The 23,126-nt window shown below is 31.9% G+C and overlaps 1 protein-coding gene across 3 annotated transcripts in view; it reads left to right on the plus strand.

The window, feature by feature from the left end:
- Window positions 1-23,126, plus strand: part of retn (retained) — a 117,727-nt gene that overhangs the window by 40,268 nt on the left and 54,333 nt on the right. The gene's annotated exons all lie outside the window — the stretch shown is intronic.

The following is a 23,126-nucleotide window of genomic DNA, read 5'->3' on the forward strand; positions in this document are numbered from 1 at the left end:
TCCGAATTGTGATAATGTAACTGTAGCTTTAACAGCAATTAACAGCCAATTGCAAAGAATGAACACGCGGATAAATAATAAAACTCTTTTATTTCCTTTAAATGGGTTAAATATAAAATTATATTTTGGGCAATATTCACCAGCTGTAATGCAAGAACGAAGTAAGGTAATTTAGCAATGTAGAAACGTCACCATTTTGAACCAAATTAATGATCGCTTTTATCTTCAAAAGTAAATACGGTATGCTCATCTTCAAAGGATATTCCATTGACTTTTCCGTCCTGGAGTATTTAATATTAATGTTGAGTAGTTGTCACTCAAAAAGTAATTAAAATTAAGTAATTGAAGATTTAAATTTAGACTAGCTGTGTCCACGTAAATCCTGACTTCAATAAATAAAATATTAAATATTAATTAATTTACAAAAAGGTTATATACTTAGTAATAGATTAAAGCCCTTCAGTTCAAGTAAATGCTACTTTTATCATAATAGAATCTAGCTAGAAGTTAGATAAAGACTTATACCTAAGCTAAGCTCGAACATTTTAATCAAATGTGACAAGGATCATTCACATGTCTAATTGACGCCTGAAAGGTCTTGTGTATTTAGCACGCATTATAAGATCCTTTCACAATTGTCTGTAACATAAGGCGTTGGTCACGAGTGCTTTTATTCATATTGCATTGACTATTAGCGACTACTATAAACCGCAGTGCATTATACAATGCGCAAATTCCGACAATAGTTAATAAGCCGCTTCAAGGTAATTTAATTGGCGCGTGAATGGCTTTCTTTATGTTGAATTGTTCTAGTCTTTGTGTCAATTCGTACTTTGGGGGATCCACTACCTACCTATACCTAATTAAAATGATAACGTAAATAAGCTCTTTCTTTGAGGCACAAGTAAAATGATTAATTTTATAGAGAGTCGAGACTCGAGGCAAATTAATCTCTTACAATTAGGGAATCCAATCCCGCAAACGCGGGATCCCGCTAATGCGGGATCCCGCACCTTTTTTGCGGGATCAAAAATGCGGGATTACTCATGAGGGATCCCGCACGTTCGCGGGATTGAAAAAAAGTAAGAAAAATAGGCTCAGACGATGATCTGAACTATTATCGGACGGAACGGAACGTAATCAATGTCAGTTCCAGTAGGTACTCTATGACTGGGGATTCCCCTACGGCGCACGGGGATTTAACTTTGCGCGTACTGAATGGGTGGCAGAGTCTAGAGCTGCTGTGCGTGTACCCACTCGAGATAATTCAACTGATTTGATATTGACACTTTTTGAATGTGGAGGGAATAGGGGGAAGTATTTGGAAGCTGTTTATACTTATGTAAAGTCAATTCCGCCTACAAGTGTGGAAGCCGAGCGTGCTTTTTCCGCCGCTGGTTATTTATGCAACAACATAAGATCAAATCTAAAAGATGAAACGTTAGATACTTTATCATTTCTTCGAAAGTATTTTCAAAAAAAAAATAAGCTGATTTAAAATGCCTCTAAAACCAATGAATATGTTCTATTTCAAATAAAAATCTAAATATGAAACGTGAAATATTGTGAATATTGTATTGTCTTAAACATCATCATTATATTTAATTTATAATATACTAGGTTTCCGCCCGCGGCTTCGCCCGCGCAGTCAAAGAAAAACCCGCATAGTTCCCGTTCCCGTGGGATTTCCGGGATTGCGTTATTTTCCCGGGATAAAAAGTAGCCTATGTCCTTTCTCGGGTATCAAAATATCTCCATACCAAATTTCATGAAAATTGGTTCAGTAGTTTAGACGTGATTGAGTAACAGACAGACGGACAGACAGAGTTACTTTCGCATTTATAATATTAGTAGGGAAGTGATAACTTTGCTTCATGTTGATAAGAATAATCATAAAAAAAATATTTGTGTGTATTTTCTTTCTTTAAATTACATGAAACAAAAATAATAATAATTAAAATCAATCCCGCAAATCCCGCGGGATCCGCGGGATTGATGATCTTAATCCCGCAGGCTTGCGGGATCGCGATTTTGATGCGGGATTGGATTCTCTACTTACAATAAGCGATTAATTTGCGAAAGATTATTTTGACGACGCGGTTGGCGCAGTGGTAAAGTAACTGCCTACTGAGCCGACGGTCCCGGGTTCGATCCCCGGTCAGGGCAAATATTTGTTTGAATTCATCATTCAATTATTTGTTCTTGGGTCTGGGTGTTATTATCTATATATGTATTTATTAAATATTATATTTATCGTCGCCTAGTACCCACAACACAAGCCTTAATTGAGCTTACTGTGGGACTAGGTCGATTTGTGTAATAATGTCCTATAATATTTATTTATTTATTTATTTATTTATTTATTATTAGAGCTTCCTATAATAACTGTATTTTAATTCTTGCACATTCCTGCAGGCTACAACAGTGTTTATATTACGTTAAAGTATTAACTATTTATCCCTTTACAAATGTAATAAGGTATCGATGCAATAAATCTAAAAACAGCGCGATCACAAACATATTTATCAAATAATTGAATTTAATGCAATCACGTAGAAATTGACATATTTTGCTCAGTACACGGCGAACGAGCATTCTTCATTCGCGAACCACTCCCTAGGGGGTTCAGCACTTTATGGGCTACACGTTTGATTTATATAATTTATCCCGTACATTTTACAATCAATTTATTTTATATTGTCTTATGCTAATTTTTGATTTATACCAACTTTTACATTTGAAAGCAGGTGAAAGTATGAATGAGCAGATTTTTATTGAAATCTTCCTCTGTACCTAGTTACCAATATAATAAAAGCTTAGTTATTGAAATAAAGATCTTTACTACAACCTTAAACACATTTGATAATAACAAAACAAAACTTTCAAACTACAGAAATTATGAATAACAATTGAATTTTAATTCGAAAAAAATCAGCTCAACATTACTTAAACGTAATGACACTTCAATTACTTCAAAAAGCTTAGATAAAATTCCGCAACACAAACTATGACCGCACCTAATCCTTATCACATTTCAATGTCCCGTGCCTTGATTCGCCTCCAACCTTTTAAAGTTGCCACTTTAAAAACAAAATGTTTTTATTTTTTAACTAGCAACCCAAACGACTAGCCTAGTGAGCAATCGAACTGGTATTCGAGTGGTTTATTTCGTCTAGACGGTTTATCTTTTGGATGCTTTCTATATATCGGAGGAATGTTTTATACACTTGAAATACTTAAGGCTGCAGTCTAGCAAAATTGCGTTTTCAACAAGTTATTTGACAATTTTTTCCCGGCTAATGAAATGATAAACTGAATTTTTTTTTCTTGTTTATCAATTAGTGTTATATATACGCAATGCGCGTGAATTTTTTCACATTTATAAAGTTACTTTATTTTACCATAATCAGGCCTTCAAGATAAGTCTCTTTCCCCCAAAGACATTTCGAGCTAAGTTTGTGCACTCACTACGTTGCAACCGATTACAATTTACACAATCTGATCAGCACATTATTATCCTTATATAGTCGTTATTAAAAACTGCTGAATACAATTGCCGAAAAACTTATGATTTTCTTAATTAGAACGTTATAAATTCATTAAATTTCCCATTTTTTGCCTTACAAAATCTATTGATAAATACTGCTAAAAGTTATTTTTTCCATTAATTTATTCGAGTTGGTTGAAGACCAATGAGTATTAATCCTTTAAAAAATTTTTTTTTTAATTTTGATAATTCTTTAAATATTAAAATATATTTAAAATAATTAGGAAAAATCCTAGCGAATTTCTTTAGTCGCGCTCCTTGGGCCGGAGCGTTCTGACGTGTGCTCTACGCTCGATTTTCCTTCATACCGAAGTGAAAGTTGCTCTACTTCATTAAATTTAATATTTTTGTTAATTGATTATTTTTATCTTAGTTTTGTGCAAATATTCGTATTTTTCAACATCTGATTTCGATATGGAAAATAAACGAAAAAAATACGCGTGTAACTACTAGAAAAAAAATTATCTTCGAACATAAAGTTAATGAAACCAAATAGATTGCAAAGGTGATTGGCAACAATTTCTTTATTTTACGGGGTGTCAGTAAAGGGATGTATATTTCTTTAAAACTAAAGTAAGCTCATAAATGTTCTTATAATATAATTTTTTTGAAGTTCCAAAAATGTTTATTTTTCGTTTGAGAATTAATACGAAATATAATATAAACTTGTATTGAGAACTTGAACTTCCCAAGTTCATCCGGGGAAATCCCCATACGGGGAAAATGATTTGTTTATTCCAAAATTGATCCGAGGTGTTTTAATTTTTTCTTCTAGTCATTTTCAACGTAGCGGCATGTTGTTTGATTATTAATTTTGTAACTTAAATACAGGATGTTGGTTTTATATTCTGATCTTACAGACGCGCTGACAAATTTAGTCCGCCATTTCTAGTTTAGTCTACCAACTCTAAGTACCAATATTAAAACGAATGGATTATCATCACATCATCAAAACTCAGATGTAATGGAAGATCACAATAACATAGAAAATTCAGTGGGTGTTGAGAACTAAACAAACAGAAGTAACAGAGACGCGAAGAATAAAAAAAGAGGACGAAAACGATAATTCGTTGATGCTTTCCCTTTTCGACGTATTGTTAGGGTACATCACCAATCTGCAAAAAACAAAACTGATGATTCCCAATTGCTGATTAAAAATGAAAAACAAATAATCGACAACAGTGGTGAAAATTTGCTGATCACAATGAAACATCCTTCAGTGGTAGCAGATTTACTCATTTAAAATGTATCGGTGAACAGCGTAAAGGAGAGGAGGACAGGAAAACATTATGAATGTGGATGGTGGATTGTATACAGGGTGTAATCGTTAAGTATGTGCAGGCGATTATGACGTTATTATTGCAGGTATCAAAAAACTTAAAACTGATATCGAAATTACTTTACCTAATGAGCAAAATGACAATAATAACTTTTTAAAAGTATAACGAGAAATATCTAAAAAATTTACTTTATACACTCCCATATCAAAAAGGGAAAATGGGACTAGTAGAAGTTAAATGTCTAATTCCGGCAAAAGACATGAATGCGGAAGATGCGGTTAAAAATAAAAAAAAAATAATATTTGAAATACAATGCAAAAAATAACACTTTTGAAATACAAATAAGCAGAAGTCTGCTTATTTGCTGTTTGGACTGGAGTGAATCATTCATTAAAAATAGAATATATAAAAAAATATTTAACGTTTAGGCAAAATAAAATGATGGACCATTATCAAGATTTTACATAAATTGCCTACTGTCTGAATTGATTGATTCGAGACTTCAGCATTCGATGCCCATCAAGGACCGATCCTATATTATCATTTAAGCGATTGAAAAAAAAAAGAGATAAATCCAGTGCAACCGATAAAGCATCAGAATGCTAGCAAAAGATTTATTAGGTTTATCAATATAAATCTATATATTATACATAATATAATAAATCTGTAGAAGACGCGAAGACCGACATCCGCGCGGACGGAGTCGCGGGCGGAAGCTAGTCAGAAATAAATATCTTTTGTTTTCATTTGCGTATTTTTCTATTTTATAATTTTTTAACACAAACATTACATTTTTTTTATTATATACAAAATTTGTTTATCCGTTTTATTAGTTAAACTGAACAACTTTCACTAAGAAACTTAGGTCGAAAAAAATGTATAGAGTTATGCATTTTGTATGGAAAGCTTATTTTTTTTATATTTTGTCCAAATTTCTTTGTAAAAGTTGATCAGTTTTAAAAACATGAAGTTGAAGATATCAATAGAAAGTATTCGCAAATTTTGTGTACTGATAAAAAAAATCACCCGGTGTAATTTTCACGAAAATTGTTTCAAATTGTCATTTTTGGTACTTATTACGAATATTAAATTATGCATACGAATGATTTAATTTTTAAAAATTAAGTGGAGCAACTTTCCCTTAGTACATTTGTATTATTTACATATAGGATGACAGGATGCATTTGTTTGCACTACTAGACCAAGCCCTTAAATAACAATGCATGTGCTTTAGTTTGGTATTTGCAGGATGATAAGACTGAGATACGTTCAAAAATTGTGCTTTTAATGACACTTTATTTTTTTTGGGTTCATGTTTTTGCAAATTGAATTGCTAAAAACAAATCCGAATCATTTGTAGGTGAAGATTTGAAAAAAAATACCTTGCTATTCAATTTTAATAAAACTATAATGTTCGCATATACTTACATTAGTCAATAATTTTTGTATCTGCGCCAATGAATAAAAGACATTCAAATAGTGTCATTATTTGAATATCATTCAGATATTCAAATAATGACACTATTACTTGCACTATTATGAAGCATAATCTATATAATTTTGTTTCCATAAAAGAATAAATAGATTAAAATCAAGCAAAAGGATCGTATGTCATTAAATAAATATAAAAAATAATATAATAACACAAAGAACGCTTATCTCGACTGCAATTAGTTAAGTTCTCGTCCAAACGTCATTATTATTCAAAACAAATGACATTCAATGAGTCAAGTGACCAATCACAGCTCAGAACTGCCTCCATTTACAATAAGTACAGGTTTATCTAAATAAAGTAATGCTTTTGTTGACGTTTAAAAAACGATACCGATGTCTCTGTTGGAATTAATTTATCTTTTCAGTTAATTTGATAATCTATTGTATTTTATCTATGTTATGTACGGTGATGAAAAAGCCTAATCTATTAAGTATTTTATTTTTCAATTATTTGATTATACCACAGACCAAAGAAAATTATACTTAAAATTTATATACGATAACGAAGTCCATAAACTAAGTTTGTACTGTTTTAATTTACTGTTTTTTAGCACAATAATCAATAAAGATTCATAAAATTAAAATAACGCAATAGGCAAATAGGTACCTACTTACCTACCATATTTTCTTGTGCACTCACCTTTACTTTTGACCAACACAAACAAACTGATAAACGTAATCGTGATTTATGTATAGCCGAGTATTTAAGGTTAATTGCGACAAATCGTCTATTTAACGATAATAACCATTTAAATTCTAAAAAATATATAATGACTCGAAACACACCTTAATTAGGTTCGGAAGTCTCGAAAGTTTTTAATGTTTAAGTAATTTGTTATTATGTGTCTTTTCGTTTAATTAAGTACTTGTGTCAACAATAAAACTGTTTTATAGCTGGATCAGTTAATAAATTCGAAGGCTCGATCACAATATTATTATCAAGTTCAAACATACAAATTGAAACATTTGAGGACATAATATCGGTATTTCTTTTGATATGAAAGTTAATGTTTGATATAGTAATAAGTAGGTAAGTAAGTATACAGAAAGAATATTCAGGATCAAAGCAAAAAAAATAAAGTTTTTTTTCATCAAAATCAGATAAGTAATCGATACAAAAAAGTTAATTATTTAGTTCTTCACTCCATAATTAAAACCTAAAAATCATTTAAAATAAAATGGAGATATGAATACTTATGCAATATGTCATGCGCAGGCGCAGTCCCCCGTGCACTATCAGACCGAAATAGCTTGACAGCTGGGGTGCGTCGGTTCACGTGTACATACATACATACATACGCAAAATTATATCGTTGTGTTAAATGGCGGTTTTTTTGATTTAATAATAATAATGCAATAATGCAGATAGATTATCTAACCTAAACAAAAAAAAACTAGGTAACTATAATTATAAGTTAGCCTCATCATTTATTTTTAATGTTTTTAATAGAATTCGTTGAAAACCCAGGGGAAAATATCATCAAAAACGTTATGAACACTTTTTTAAGTAAATCCCTAAGGGCAGAATAGCAAAAAGATTTACTAACCATTTATCTGCGAGTAAAACGCGACCTACACAATATTCAAGTAACAATATCGGTATAGTTTTTGAGATTATTTGTGACAAATAAACGAACGTCCGTTTAATTTTAGCGTAGAAGACACATTTTTATTTCAATATTTATATTTTTATAGCATTTGAAATCGATATTTATGGTACGTGAACTATTAATATGCCTAGAAACAATCTTCACTTGACCCGCATGTTTTATAATTTTTTGTTGTATTAACGTATAAATTCATAACGGATGTGTTTGTTTATAAGTTGGACTTTTTAACTGGCTCAATTATAATTTCTATTGTAATTATTGTTTCCATGAAATAGGACACAACCTTAGATCATTAAGTAATGGATGGAGCACGCTGGCAAATGTTCTAACTAAACTTTCTGCCGGTTTTGGTGCGGGGAGGGTAACTCACACTTTGAAACACAATCACACATTCACAAAAATAATTTGTGTCTTTACAAACTCAAACTATTACAAAATGGACAGACTAGCATGTTTTTGCACACATACATCGATTACACAGAAAAATCTCTATACATATACGTAATAATACAATCGCTCTAAAGGGATGTAACCATATCGATATTACAAAAATAATAATTTTGTTGAAATTAGAAATAACATTAATATTATATTCATAAAAAATACTACACAGGTCATTTGTAACGTTTTCATCATTATTATATGCATACGAAAAAACAATAAAACGCCATTTTATTTGTATTTGAATATGTATTTATTCAACACATCAAATATTATATTCAATAAAATAAATATCGGTCCAGAAATTTTTATTATTTCTGTACCGAGGTGTCCATTCTGATTTTCTCCCACAGTATTCAATCCACCTTAGCCTTAAAGCAGGATTTTTTGTAAATCTGAAATATACGCAATATTCGTACATACATATAAATAAAGTAGCTGCTCCGCGCGGTTTCACCCCCGTGGCTCCACTCCTGTTGGTCGTAGCGTGATGATATATACCTTCCTCGATAAATGGGCTATCTAACACCGAAAGAATTTTTCAAATCGGACCAGTAGTTCCCGAGAATAGCGCGTTCAAACAAACAAACAAACAAACAAACTCTTCAGCTTTATAATATTAGTATAGATTACATAATAGAAAGGTTACAAGATTAACATTACAAAAAAAACGGCTAAATGCGAGTCGGACTCGCGCACGAAGGGTTCCGTACCATTAAAATGTTCTGCCAGTTAAAAGTAACCGAGCGTAAATTTTAATAAATATAAATACAAGACTTACAAAATAAACATTATACTCCTTTTTATGCAGTTGTGTAAAATTTTAATATAATAAAGATTAATTCTCATCTCATTTCAAATTATACTTAGAAAAATATTTTTTTATCGACGTTCAAGTTAAAAGCAGTCCGTCACTAAGAAAGTCGTAAAAATTAATGACCTTTTAAGCGACGAGTTTTTAAATTCAACTCTATCACTAAGTTCATAAAGATTAAATTTGAATTTCTCTTCAAGATAGTCTCGCTACATCACTTTATAGTCTCGTGGGGAGTGCGGTTCAATATCGCGTTCTAAATTCAACTTTATCGCTTAGTTCATAAAGATTAAATTTGTATATTTTCTCTTCAAGATAGTCTCGCTACATCACTTTATAGTCTCGTGGGGAGTGCGGTTCAATATCGCGTTCTAAATTCAACTTTATCGCTTAGTTTATAAAGATTAAATTTGTATATTTTCTTTCCATGATAGTCTCGTGAGGCCGCATCAATGATCGAGTACACACATGACTCGATTATTTGTCTTGATCATATCGCTAAACGATACATCGACGATTATTAGAAATTGCATTTAATTAGAAATGTACGTTAAAAAAATAAAAAAATATACACAAATGAAAGGTTATTCCATCTTTTTTAATATTCGACATGTTTGAATTGCTTCTGCAAGACTTGACAGTGCAAAACGGCATTTTTAGCGGAGCACTCGCAGACGTCCTTTCGATGTTTTACGAATACGCAGAGTGTTCGTAATCGATTACGCAAGTAGTTTTTATGAAAGCATAAGATTTTTCGATTCGAATAATCTTATACCTCGGCAAAAGGGGAAACGCCTGCGTGTGTTATCCATTACTTAATGATCTAAGGACACAACATAAATATTATTTACAATTTTACGCTTAATTCATTATTTTATAGTGACACAATGAAGATATACCTACTTCATTTTTTATAATATTTATATTTATAATTGAACTGTTTTTGTACAGAGTACATATAAATTATAATAAGAATTGAACAAAATGTTAATCTCTAAAAATAACTGTAAATTATTCCATTAAAAGATACCCACCCAACTATGTAACACCAATAAAACATTATTTAATCTTTAAGTTTCTAGAAAAATGGCGTCAGTATAAATATCTCATACATACGTCGTCACCAATAATTTTATTACCCGCTCGTTAATAATTATTGTACAGGCACCCACATATCCGCAAACAATGTAGTTTCCTTTAGAATACGAAGATAATGTTCAACTATCGGTTATTACTTTTAGATAATGTGAATCAGTTTTACAATGTATCTATTATACGTGTGGAAATTTTATATGTAATTACGATTATGTTTATATGATCTAGGTTGGTACAGAATTACTTATGTTTATAGAAAGCAATTGAAATTATAAATCCAAAGGATCTAAATCTAAAGGATTTATAAATGTCAGGATCTCAAAATTAAATTTTACCAAACGGGTGATATAATTTTATAAACGCCTTCTCTCGCAATCGATCACGACCATAACTTTTCCTTTCTAGAAAGTACCTACTACCAATCTTAGGTATCTATGCAATAATACAACTGTCACTATACATAGATATCAGTCTAGTGTCCTTATTAAATCGATAAAATAGGTCGTCCTCTAAGTGTCCCACAGCAACCTCAAATTCACTGGCTACGATCTCGCCAGATGTATCGCCTCAACGCACATTACCGTGTCGGGTGACCTGCGTCATGCACACTATGCAACTCTATTTATATAACGCATTTCGTCTTTAATATCGAATTATGCAATGGCTACATTTGCACGATTTGATGTGTGCATTTTGAATTGAAGAAGCTGATCGTTTACTTCTATCTGAGAAGTAAGATTAGCAATGTTTCTTGAAGTCTTCACTCACATCTTATCATTGCTAAATGGTGTATGTCTTATGAACTATACTGTTCCTGTAATACCATCGCTTTAAGGTTCAGATTGTCTATTTCTTTCACCACTTTTCCCGTAAAATACTCAGTGTAAAAAATACTGGGCTTTAGTTCATCATATTATTATCTTCAATCGATGTTCCTTGTCCTTCGTAAGTTCGCATTCGTATTGGCCACTAGAACTTTCCACTGTTCTCTAGTGGATAATTTACATTCACCTCATTGTTAGATAATGTTTGCACAAACGACGCGTGGCAAGCCCTCTTAGTCTCACATTACGAGAGTAAGGGTGGATCAAGGGAGGAGTGATCTTGAAATAGACCAGCACGGGACACGGGGAGCATCTGTGGGGTAAAAATAGTACCCTCAGTAGTATCAAGGACGCGGCTGTTTATGTCATGCATTGTTCAATACATGCGTTGTTAGTTTATACTGCTGTCTTTGGGTCAAGTTTTGCGCTGTTTGAATTGGTATTTGCGAAAAGTTTGCCATTTTGTTTAGACAGAGATAGAGTTGCTTTAAATTAGAATACTTGGTTAGTATAAGTAAATATTTATTCCGACACAAGATTATCAATAAAGCTTGCCTCCTGAAAGTAACGTATTATTCACACTTATCTTTATAACTAGGTATGAAGTTTTGTTCAATTATTGTTATTTTTGTAAGAAAACGGATATCTCAAACCGAACGCAACATTTAATATCGCCCGCAATTCAGGGAAGTTATAATATTGATCTGAAAAACAACTTCCTCCGAATGAAACCCCTAAATTGGTACCAAACATTTGGTTAGAAGTTTTTGCTTGCATTTCAATAAAATGTTTATCACCGAGACGCCCGGTGTACGCACATGTGGCTCTTGAGTAGATAATTCTAAAATCCAGATTGCCACCCCGGGCAAAAAATAAATAAATCTCACAAAAAATGACCCAATCCCCGTTTAGATTACCAACCCTGAAGTTTAACAGTTATTCAGATGATAGCTAACGCCTGTTTCAATTTTGGAATAGTTAATTCTGATTATACAGATTATTTTATATGCGGAATTAGTTGACGTCATAAGTTCTTTTAAGAATTATTAATTTTAAGTAGGAACATCCTTTAATGAATTCTTAGAATTACCAATTACGACTTCTTGTAAATTTCTTGCTAATTCATGTAAAAAAGAAAAGCTTCATGTTAAAGTTTGATTGTAACTTGTAAGCATTAAAAATGCTAAATGTTTTATAAGTGGCAACATTTTTCGAATGTAATTAATTATCTGTGGATATAAAGTTATGCATGTGTGCAAGGCGGGGGTGGTGCGACCCGCGGGTTATCATTTCCTGTTCTCATTTTATATTTACAACATAATATTTTTTGCTAACGCGGGGAGGCTGGAGTTTTATTATTACACTATCTGAACGTTTCATGTGCGGCGGGCTTTTGACTTTGCATTTTATCTGAGTTGTTTTATTGATGGGATGCTTCTTAAAACTTTTTTATTTTAATGATAGTTAAGCTTTGTTTCATTATGAATTGAAACTAAGAAGTCAAACCCATTTTGTTTCTACATGACCTTCTGAAAAATTCATAGAGCTTTTTGAAAATGTCTTAATTTGATGCAAAGTTGTTTATTATTTAAATGTTCACTGTAAGGCCAAACTGAACCGTAACAAATACTCCGGTTTAATAAACACAATAATCGATAATGTGAACTATAAAAACTGGTCGAAATATAACATAAAATTCACAAAAGTGATTTTGTTGTAAGCGCATACAAGCAGGGCAGAACGGTTCGGTCGATAAAATGCGAAACAACAATTTTACTGTTTATATGCGTAATTGTTTATTAGGTCGGTTGTCGCGGTGCTCTTTGTCGGCCAGTGTCGGCGAAAACAATCATTTATTGCCGACACAACGATTCGATCCAGTCGCCTATGTTGGTTTAGTGGGCAACACTGGGGTTTATAATATAATCTGTCGTTAAATAAATGAATTATTGTGTTTTTAATGTATAGTTTTGTTTTAGTAACTTCTTCTTTTCATATTCCTGCTAGTAAAAAAAGGTAAATTATTAAAAAAATACATACATACGAAAAAATGTGTCTGAAATAGTCTCCTCTTAAGCTTAATTTATTTCCAAGTGGAAAAAGCCGAGGGCGGTCGCTAGTTAAATTCGAATTTCAATAGCTAACCAATTTTGAGTCGGTCACACACTTAAAACGGCTAAATTTATGTGATTTTTGATATTCCCAGCAAAGATAATATGATTGGTACAAAAAATCGGCGCCTTATCGATTAGTTTTAAAGATAGTAAGTACCTACTTGCACCACATTATATTTTGTTATGCAAAAATTATTCACATTTTCTTTTTTTCTTTATTATTTTTTTTGAAAGATGTGCAAGTACTTATTCCAATTTAACTACATATTCCTTGGTCCAACTGCAATACAAACAAAAACAGCAATAGAAACAACAGTCTGACACATCATGCTGTAATCTGTAACTTCAATGAAGCTTTAAGAAGTGATTGGATACAATTCCACCTCGCCTGACTATGACAAATAATCCATTTACAAAGAAAGTCACAATATGGTTCCCATAGCGCGCCCGCTTAAGTCTTAATACACGGAACCCTAACTTTTGTCAAAACAATCACACTCCCTTTGATCACGGTTGTTCTAAGAAATCACTTAATGAGCTTAACGCAAATAAACTGCTATCTCCACTAATATTCGATTAGATGCTCGATTTTTATTATAGGGCCGTTAATCTTCTGTTACATTCGTTAACATCAAAATAATTAAAAACATTATGGTATCTATAATTAATAAAGGTATTAATTTTTTTTATTAGTTATTATTTAATTACCTCGTCTACATGATAGATTTCGTATGTCCATCGTCATCGATGTAATGATTTAATTTCGTATCTATAAGCTAATATTATATTCCCCGACATGTTTGTCGTAGTCTGTTGTAACATGACAGCTTTATTACTTTATGGCGCTTCATCGCTTGAAGCACCGTTCCGTTCACGCATACGTCACCGCGCGTGCGCTTGATTTGTTTAGACAGCGGTGATCACAAAGCTCAACCTGGAACATTTCCTCTTTACGACCTTCCCAACTGTGTAATACTTTGTATCGTTATCCATTGTTTTATCAATTTCAATAATTTATATCCCTAACCGTGAACGGAACGCGTCTATCCACACATAAAATCTGTGATTCTTGATTTTCCGACGTAAACATCGTGCCATCCGAGGCTCTCTATTTTTAATACGTTCCTCTTTAATTTTGACGTTGATTACATCGTCATTCGTCATATTCATTATTGTGTTTTGTTATGCACAAACATTTTGTAATGTTTTCCCAATTATTTTTTGGGAATTCCTTGTTTAAACACGGTTTGGGTAACGTTCTATAATCTACGGTGGGTAATATTTATGACCTACGCAAATTTAAAATATTATTGACGTTACGTTTACGTTACATCGTTTTACGTTTTAGCCATGGCGCCAGTGTTATATGATTTGTTGTATAATTCGTCTTATTAGTTTAATTTCGAGTTGGAGTGGCGTGTTGAAAATTAGCATTAGTCGAATATCGCATGCAATCAATCAAAGATTCGAATGAAATGCAGTAATAAAACGCAAGGCGCGCCACCTAGCGGGGAGGCGTGGTGTGGTAATGAAGCCAGTCCATTAACTCTTTACTAGCAGTTTATAGGTGTTTTACAGAGTGCTTTAATTATTGTAAAATGTACTTGAATGACTGATGGTGGATCGTGCGAGCGCCTACGGCCATCGTGCTTTTATTCTGAAATTGCTATGGGGTCGTAATTGATTATGAAGAATTCTTAGCAGAAATCAATAATGCGAGTCTTCATTTTGTGTATATCTTTGTGTTTAATGGAAACTTATTATGAGAAATAAATAGGTTCTGTACAAGGGGATTTGAAGAACATAATTAAAAATCTGATATGTACTTTATAGTGTTTCCATAACCATAATAAGAAATCTCCAATTTCATGTTATTTTGCCGTGTATTTTGGAAACATCCTCCCCTGCATAACCATTGATAGATAATTGAAAACTCATCTGTAATTAAGTTTGGACAATATAGTTGCAACACTCGTGGTTTCGCACGGGGCGAAGATTTATCGATGTTCAATTTTAATTATCACCCAATTGCTAACACCCCACAGAATGGACCCTATAATGATGCTTGTAATCATTTAATGTCCGAATTGGATGTCTTTATCTCATGTTTGTTTGGAATTACCGTTAAATATTGTGTGTAGGATAACATTATTACATGTCTACTAATCAAATTAAAAATCAATAATTTAATATTATATCATATACTTATTTATTTAAAGTCGTGGTTAATAATATGGCGTTTTAAGATTTTTGTGGTATATTAATGAATGATTTTTGCTTAATATAATATACCAGCTATGCCCCGCGGTTTTACCCGCGTTGCTCCGCTCCTGTTGGTCTTAGCGGCATGATATAGCCTATTTGGCCATCTAAAACCGAAAGAATTTTTCAAATCGGACCAGTAGTTCCTGAGATTAGGGCGTTCAAACAAACAAACAAACTCTTCAAGTTTATAATATTAGTATAGATAGGTATATACGAGCTTTTCGAAAACTTTCCATAGAAACCAAACCGAAAATAATAATCAAAATACCTAAAGGTACGTGGGAGAACTAAAGCAAAACTAAATAATGAAGAAAATATGTACACATTTAAACAGGGATGTGGCAACAAGCCATGTGGTCACTGGTCAAGGGATAATGAATAGAATGAACTATCACACTGTTCGACTTATGATAAAAATTAAATCTTATATTTCTCAGAAATATAATCCAAACCACCTGGAAGATAATGTTAAATACAAAAGATGACTAATAGATACCAGGCGTACATAATAAAAAGGTAATGTATAAGAATGTTAATTACCAAAGTCTTTACCTTTGTTTTAATACGTTTGAGATAATGAGGGCGGTATTGTGATAAGCTCTGCTTTATAATTATGATGTGGCTTGGTAAATTTTCCATAATGTTGATCTTATATTAAGTTGCTGTATGTTCTTTATATTTTCCAAGATATTTAACACTCGATATATCTAGAAAGAGGACCATAATTTCAGTAGTTAACTGTTAGCAAAGAAATTAAATTTTGTTCAAGATTAATTTTCTGCACTTTAATTAGGAACTAGGTATATGGAGTTAAAATAATTAAGATTAATATACCTACTTAATATAAAAAGAAAAACATACAAAATTCAACAGCTTGGTAATCTAGAACATTCGGTACATACACTCCAAAAGCTCAACTATCTGAATAGATATAAATTAGCATAACTTTTTAAAAGAAATCACCGTAAATACCCCGATGCAGCGATCGTTCCAGAAATTACAATCGCCATTCATTTGTTTAGAATCTCTTTTATTTAATTTGCCTTTATTTATACACATGGTGAATAAGTCTGTAGGTCTGTCCGTCCCGCCTATTGTTTCATAGTTTCACAGCCAATTCCCAGAACTGTACCCAATAATGTACAGTATCTATTCACTTCCTTTCTGATAATAAAATAAAGATTCTTTCGACTTTCTATTGTTTGTATATTTCGAAAATATTATTTAATCGTTATTCGAGCGATCCTTTTTTTACCACAATTACTGTTTCGACGTTTCCATTGTACATTTTATAGCAGACAGATATTATTATTGCCTGTAATCGTTTGTCGGTGATAGTGTGCTATTTAAAATTATATTTTTATTGTGTCGGTAAAAAGTGGACCTTCCGAAATGCAAAATAGGTATGCGCATGGAATGAAGCTTTTTTTATTTGTTACCTATAGCTTAAGTTTTATACAAAACTAGCGACCCGCCCCGGCTTCGCACGGGTGCAATGCTGATACTAAATACACTACAGAAAAATTGTGAACGTTGTATAGGTATAAAAATATAGCGGCCCGCTCCGGCCTCCGGCATCGCACGGGTATAAAATACATAGCCGGGCGGCCGCAAACGCTACGTCCTGCAATTTTTAAATCTGTAATATCTTCGAAAATATTCACTTAAATCATACGGTGTAAAGGGCCATATAGATCTATATTAAATGAACAATGTATCCATGGTATTTAATTGGTTAAGGATTAATGCTGTATTGGTTAAAATCGCTTCGAAAATTAGCCATTATTTGTCGTAAAAAGTAAATGACAAAAAAAAGTTATTGTGGGTTATCCATAAGAGATAGACATATACCATCGCGGACTTTTCTGTAGACCTTTTCAATGTGTATAATACTTAGTACATTATTTTGATAAAACTCGTAGGGTTCAGCCTGCGTTTGCAATGTAAGCGGAATAAATGTAATTTTTTACGACATCACATTAGAAACCTCAAAAATAACAGTACTTCTCCACTACTTAATGGATCTTATTATACATATAAACCTTCCTCTTGAATCACTCTATCTATTAAAAAAAACCGCATCAAAATCCGTTGCGTAGTTTCAAAGATTTAAGCGTACAAAGGGACATAGGGACATAGGGACAGGGAATGCGACTTTGTTTTATACTATGTAGTGATGTAATAAAATCAACAAATTGAGTACCTATTAATATGTACTTCCAAAATAATTTCATATAAAGGTAGCATGCAAATATCTTCAAAGTTTTTGTGTTAAGAAAAAAAGTGATTGGCGCCACAAGGGATGAATGACGTCATCAATGGTGGTCAAAATGTTAACAATAATATGTGTGGCGTGAAACTGGGCTCAGGGCATTCCCCGAGAGCGATCAAATGGTTTATAAAAAGTTGATGAATACATTGATACTATTGTATCGACTATTTCATATTCATTGATTATGTTAGACTATAAATGAGACTTAATATATTTCGAAGTTCCATGTTCCGTTGCTTTTTGAATTGTAAACTTCTGTAGAGGAGAAAAGCTCATATAATTTTGTGTCTGCATTGAAATGCTAATGTACTGAAATGCAATGTTTATTACTAAAATTCCAAGTAAAAAGTTTAATAGGCCTGTGACTTTTTTTTTCTTATAAAATTGTAATCGCGCCCCGTCGCAAAATTTCTGCTAATTCTGTGTGAATGCGAAACCCTTTCAAAATCTTATAGACCTGTCAAAACAGTAACAAATCCACCCGTATCAATTCTAACACCCGTATGGCCAGATTCGGCCACTTTACCCCATTTATAAAGATATCAATAGAGATAAACATGCCCTATGCAATCGGTAGCTATTCAATGGGCAGATTTTAATTGATCATTTGTAAAATTCGTAATAATTTTCTGTCAAATTCGTATTAACTGCACCCTCGGAATGTTTTGGATTAGAATTTGCTAACAATTCGCTTATTAAAAGGTTCTCAAGGTTTGTGTTGATAATAAACATATTTTAGGAGAATAATCGCGTTGGAATCTTGTCAATAACAATTTTTTTGTACATATTTGCTATGTTGATAGTGATACCTAAAAGATATTGTTTGTATCATTTTTTATACAGCTAAAATTCGGATACCTACTTACATATATGATTTGTATGTTCGCAAAATAATAAATAATGTATAGAGTAAATTTAAAAACAATGCTTATATCTATCATCGAAACACAAGATGAGACATAAAATGAGCCGAATTCTTGGAATAACCTTGCGCATTGTATCCACACGATTGCTATTTATAATTACTACTTAAAACATGTTCTGTAGATACATCTTATCTCCTCTAATTACTGCTACAAAAATATATTTTTTGTCTCAGTAATAAAGTCGAAAATCATTTGCGATAATATAATGTTATAAAACCATCTGTAGAGCAGGTAGGAATATTAAATTTTGAAGCGATTTCGTCTGGCGACAACCCCTGTGCCGCCGGTGTCGATTGGGGTGGAGCGGAGCCGTCTAGTGGCTCGTGCTATCTCGCTCTATCTTGTGGATTTTCCTTATCTCCGTCTCACCTATTATTGTCATATCAAGATTCGAACATTGTATTTTGTTTCCAATTTTCAATTTAGTTTATATCGGATGTTGGCACGGGTAGGACGTTAGGCATTGCGCCATCTTCCTTTCCCCACGTGTTTTTTCGCGAACTATTTTTTTGTTTTTAATTTAAATTTCGAAGATATTAATTAAATTATACGCTTCGAATCAGTGTTTTTTGTTTCAATCGGAATAATTACATGGAATTCATGGATTTCTTCAATTCTATCATGGAGGAGCAGCTTCAGAGTTCCATCCACAATGATCCGCCGAAAATGCCAAACTTTTTTGAAGTTGATAAGAAAAAGGTATTTTTTTTTTAATTTAATTGTGAATGTTTTATAATTACTTACCCAATTAATGATTGTTGATAACTGTCAATAATTTTATAAAGCGTTCTTCATTATTTTAATTATTTTGACAAGTAATTTAATTACTATTTGGAATTGTTATAGTTATTAATGTTCATAAATATTTATTTATTATTTAGTACTTATTTATCTGCCTAATTATTAATTAATAATAGAATTTATACAAAAGACTTTTGTTTATTTTGATATCGATTATCTTAATTGATACTTAATTAAACAAATTAATTTATTTATATCATACATCAATATAAAGTATCTATTAATTACGTTACATTATAATTATTAAGAATACAATTAATTGTGAAAGGCACTGCTTTATTTACCAAACATTAATCCTACTAATATTATAAATGCGAAAGTTTGTGAGGATGTGTGTGTGTGTGTGTTTGTTACTCTTTCACGCAAATACTACTGAACCGATTACAATGAAATTTAGCACACATATAGAGGGTAACTTGGATTAACACATATAACAACAACAAAACGCGGGCGAAGCCGCGGGCGGAAAGCTAGTGGATAATATAACCAAATACAGCTTAGTACATAAATAGTAAGTATAAAGCTTTAAGTTTTTTCGAAGTTTATATTCCTATATCCTATACAAATCAATAAAATGTATATTGTGCAGATAACTAAGAAATAAAAGATTAACAGACGTCCTTCGAACCAAGAAATGAGTTAACAGAACAATAACATTATATTACTAATAAAATAGGAGACTGCAAATGATATATGAATATTAAATCTTACAATAAAATCTTTGGCGATCTGCTTAAGGGACCTTTTATGTGGAAGTTAATTATAGTTTTAATATAAAACGATTCGAATTAATAATGAGGCGGACAGATTAAAAAAATGGTAACGATATAAATTTTGATAATTTATGGACCGTTTTAATAGGTGTTTAATCTCCCTTGATTATCGTTGAGCGTAAAGTTATTTTGATAAATGTTGTCATACTTTAAATTTTAATATTAATTCGTTTTTGGGTAAAACAAAATAGGTACATATATCTAATAAGCTTTGGCTATGGACTACGGAGGTCATCTTGCAATATGCTTATTAAGAAACAATTGTATGCTCTTAATAATATATTGTAGTTTGTACTAAAGATTACTTTCTTTTTGTTTAACTAGGTATATTCTTTCTTTAGAATAAAGCTAAATTAAAAAGGGACGCAAAGTTTAGTAACGAAAATAAACAATAATTAATCTATGTTCTTGCTATGAAAATGACACTTCGAAATGACAGGGGTGGTCACTGGTCAGAGATTTTATGACCTTACATTTTATTACGGGATAATGCGAGAGACGGATAATTTTATATCATTCAGTTATGATCGGATTAAACATCTTTTTTATCCGTGTTGATTTATCTGTCTCACATCCAAGTTTACTGCGAACGTAAATTTACGACGAATATAATAAAATACGACATCAAAATTATGTGTTATTTATCCAAGATTATTCAAATCGAAATGTTATAGAGCATCTTATATTTCATAAAACTTAGGTTTAATTTTTTTTCTTACAAGTTATTAAATTGTATTTATTTTCTATGTTATTTCATATTATATTGTGAAGGAAATTTTGCAAATGTATAGATCCTCATTTACAACGTTAAGCAATTGTTGGGTTCTCTAAGAAATTAGCATGTCGCTTGTGTGGCCGTTGCGGTGTGAGTGACACCATAGAGCAAAATAAACAGTAACTATAGTCAATTTTATAATTGTTTTTAATATTATTTTAATTTTTTTAAAGATTTATAGGAATAATGTTTAATAGTAGGCATGTAACATACTACCGTATAAATAGTACAATGATACCGATTACCGAGATATTATTCTTGCCAAACTTTTCTTAGTTTGGCATCTTCCGATAATTTTTTAGTTCTTAGTTTTCATCCAAAGTTATATTTTATGATTGCACTGAAAGCGAAGTGTATTATTTTTTTTTAAATAATTGAATGGGATGTTTACTTTAGTACAAGTATTTGCCAAATTATTTATATTATTTTTCATAATTTGCAAAAAAATTTAAACCAGTTACTGTATAATCTACCTATACAAAATATGAAAACTTAGCCACTGTCACGCCTCTTCTGTGTCACATGCACACATACACACCGAGTGCAATGACCGCGCGTACACCTGCAAATAAATGCATTCGTGCGCATGTGTGCGTATTCATTAAGAGCCTTATGCGGTGAAAATCCCTTGCGAATATCTTGCGCTATGTGTTAATAACGCCTTTAAGTGTTAATTTGTGTATATAATGTGGGTAATACATATTCGATGGGGTATTTTTTGTTATTTATGATGTATTTTTGTGAAATTTATATCGTATCTGTAAGTGTTGACTGTGGATAAGAATTTTTATTATATTTGCGAAATAATGCCGCTCTCTTGTTTTGAATATGTAGAGTCTTCACGATAAAATATAATATTAATTAGTATCTACAATTGTAAATGATGGCGTCTTGTCCAAAGATATTCGTATTGGCATTATGTATGAATGTACAAAAATATGTACGCTTTGTAGTTCCATAATGAAATTAGATTTGAACAAGTAATGTATTCTATTTCGTTTTATAAAATTCACATACATACATTCGTTTTTTAGATTCAAATGTACTTTTATAACTCTAGTTATGAAAACAATTGCATAAAACTTTTATCGATTTAATTAACACATCAGGCAAGTGATATTTGCCGCGTCGGCTTGTTATTAATGAAGAAGATTATCTATATTAAAATTACAGTTGTAGTTAAATAACTTCTAATAAACCAATATATTGAATCTAAGGATATTTCAAACTCCAGAGAACGAGAAAGCGCAATGTTTGTTCTCTCTGTATGAATGAGCGAGTCGCATGGCCGTGCTAATGTCTATGGCATGCTGTGACCGGTTCATGTTTACACGATTGACAGTATTGATCTATAGAGTATAGAGTAAAGAGTCAAGCATAGACTATAGAGTATGGATGAAAGGGTTTTTAGTCTGTTAATTTTTTTTTCTTTTTAATAGTGGCATGAGAAATATTAGAAGAGTATATTGATTCTCTAGTAGGTGGTGAATGTATAATTTATAATTAGTTTTAAAGCTATTGCTTAGCTTTTATCTCAGACTTTGAGCGCGGCGACCGAATGTAAAAATTCCGTAACGAAAAAACCTAACCGTAACCACCCCCCCACTCCAACCGGCACAGCGATGCAATAGCTTTACCGCGGCAGTCCTCGAGTGCCACACGTATTTTTTTTTATAGTTTTTCTTTGAGTGTGATATTGATATTATTATGTCATCGAATTTATTCTTTTATTGATAATTTGTTGTCATAGAAGCATTACAGTTTAATTAGTTATGTATCTGAAGTTCTTTTTACTATGTTCTTTATCCCAATTTCAACAGAAAGTGTGAAATTAAAGGTTTTCATATACGAAATAATCCATTACGTTATCGTGGGACGCAATTTATCGGTCAAAGTGATCCGAATGAGTCTAGTCTTATTACGATAGTCGGCTTTAGTCGCTCCTCTTCATTGACACGGCTTAAGATATCCGCTTTTAGAGAAAAACACATTATACCGGGTATTTTCCTTGAGTTTAGATTTTAATATTATATTGCTATTAAGGAGAAAAGTTTGTTAAAGCTTTGGATTTCTTTGGATTTTTTGTCACACTTAA

This window comes from Colias philodice, chromosome 16 (assembly GCF_061535455.1).
Source record: "Colias philodice isolate Cphi_HAF_F1 chromosome 16, ilColPhil1 Martin Lab GWU primary, whole genome shotgun sequence".
NCBI lineage: Eukaryota > Metazoa > Arthropoda > Insecta > Lepidoptera > Pieridae > Colias > Colias philodice.